This window comes from Pteropus vampyrus, unplaced genomic scaffold (genome assembly GCF_000151845.1).
Source record: "Pteropus vampyrus isolate Shadow unplaced genomic scaffold, Pvam_2.0 Scaffold48, whole genome shotgun sequence".
NCBI lineage: Eukaryota > Metazoa > Chordata > Mammalia > Chiroptera > Pteropodidae > Pteropus > Pteropus vampyrus.
In genome coordinates this window covers 3,836,163-3,838,210 of record NW_011888829.1, presented here as the reverse complement: position 1 = coordinate 3,838,210, position 2,048 = coordinate 3,836,163, and positions in this window count along the sequence as shown.

Sequence of the window (2,048 nt, the reverse complement as noted above, 5' to 3'; positions counted from 1 at the left end):
AAATGAAACCATCATCAAAAGATGTCTTTTGAAATTTTACAGTCTGCATAGCGTAGTCGATATATAGGTATGCTTTTTTATTCTTTTAATTATGACTGTAGTGTAATGAGAAAACAACAAAACTAGTTATCAGAATATCTGGGTTCCAGCCTCAGTTTGTCTTGTTCTAGCTGTGTGACTTGAGACAATTTAATAAATTCAGTAAGTATTTTTAATGCCCATCATATACAAGAAACATACTAGGTACTGCCAAAGATTAGAAGAGAAACTAACATAATCCTTTCCCTCGAAGCTTTACCATTAAATTGGAAAGAAGGAAGAACATTTCATCCCCTTTGTGTGTTGGCTGAAATGCATTATTTCGAAGATACCTTATAGCATCTTCAATGTATTCTTCAATCTAAGAGATAAAATGTAGAGAAATATTATTGGAAAAATCAAAAGTCCTTCAAGAGCCAGATAAATTTATACGGAAAACCTGCCCTGGCAATCCTCTAAAACCTTTACCTGGCTACCTTTAAATTGTATTTTTTATTGAGTACAGAGAGGTTTCATGTGAAGAAGTGTGTGGTCTGCCTCATACCCATCCAAATGCCTAGGAGAAGCTGGTGGCCCTAGTCACTGATTTAACCCTCATTTGTAGAGGCGGGGCAGTGACCCAGGGTAGTTGGGAGCCCAGACTGTTTTCCATTTAACTCTGGAGACGGGCTCAGTGAAGCAAGCATTCCACATGCCAGTGAGCAAAGCCAACACAACTGAAGGTTTTCAGTGTCACCGTTGCCAAAAACACTAAGTAGCATCTAAGCCCCCTTTCTCAGTTGTGTCTCGGTTACTTTCTGATGCTATGTTTTAAAAATATTGGAACCTTAAAATAGTATTAATTCTGAAAGTGCTGCTCTGACTTTGGAAATGGTATACTTGCTCTCATAAATTATACTACTTAGGAGGAAGAAATATGTGTCAGGCACACTGTGGATTGTAGCAGCAGGAATAGGGTTGTGGAGAAAAACTGCTTTGCCTCCAAACCAGGAAGTTAGTTGGCCCTCGATCCTTCTGAAATGGAAAGAAAAGAGAGAACATTCTTCTCAGTTTCACCTCCAGCCTCTGGGACTATACTTGGTGAGAAGAGAGATTTGCCAGAAAACAGACACCTCTTCAGATTGTGCCGTGACTTTTCCTGCCTGATGAAAATCTGCATCCCTGTCAGCACAGTCACATCCTTGGAAGGAAGATTCACAAAGGCAGCCATCTGTCAGGGGAATGGATGCCCGTGTTTACTCTGAAACTGCCTCCTCCCAGACTCGCCCTTGAGATGGTTCTCGGGCTGGAACAGGTTGCAGTTTGCTGTCATGTGGCTGCACTCAAATTGCATTTCACGTGAATGTGTATGGCAAGGCTTGACATGATAAGCTCCCATGATTCTATGGTCGTCTTGACTGGCTTTGAATCCACCCTGGTCCAGCCGCTTACTAGCAAGATGGACTTTTTCTATTATCTAGCCTTTCTGAGCCCCAGTTTGCTCATACGTAAAATGAATGCCAAGTTTTTGGAATTAACTAGCATGTAGTTTGCACTTATTAATGGTTACTTACTCCTGGAATTCTGTTGGTATCGGTGTCTGGAAGGATAAGATGTATTAAGGAAGGCATCACCGGTGCTGCTGTCTCAGGCGCCAGGAGTACAGGAAGCAGATGTGAGATACGGTCTCCCCATGCCTGCCCCTTGCCAGCTCACAGAACCAGAGGCTTAGGGACACATCAGACCAACCTCAGAGATGAGGATCATTCATCACGCAGTGCCAGCTCTTCCATCTCTGTTTACCAGCACAGGCTGGTTGAAAAATTCTCAACATGGGCAGGGTCAGTTCTCACGAGGCCAGACCACTTGGCAGAGCTCCCTGTGCTATCAGGCCACTGTATCTATCTTAATAAAATCCCTGAAAGCATGCTGATTTAAAGGGAGTCCACACTGCCCCCGCAACATATCAGCTGTCAATGGTGTTCTGTTCTACAGTGCTTAAATCAGTTAATTCCATAAATTACAAAGTA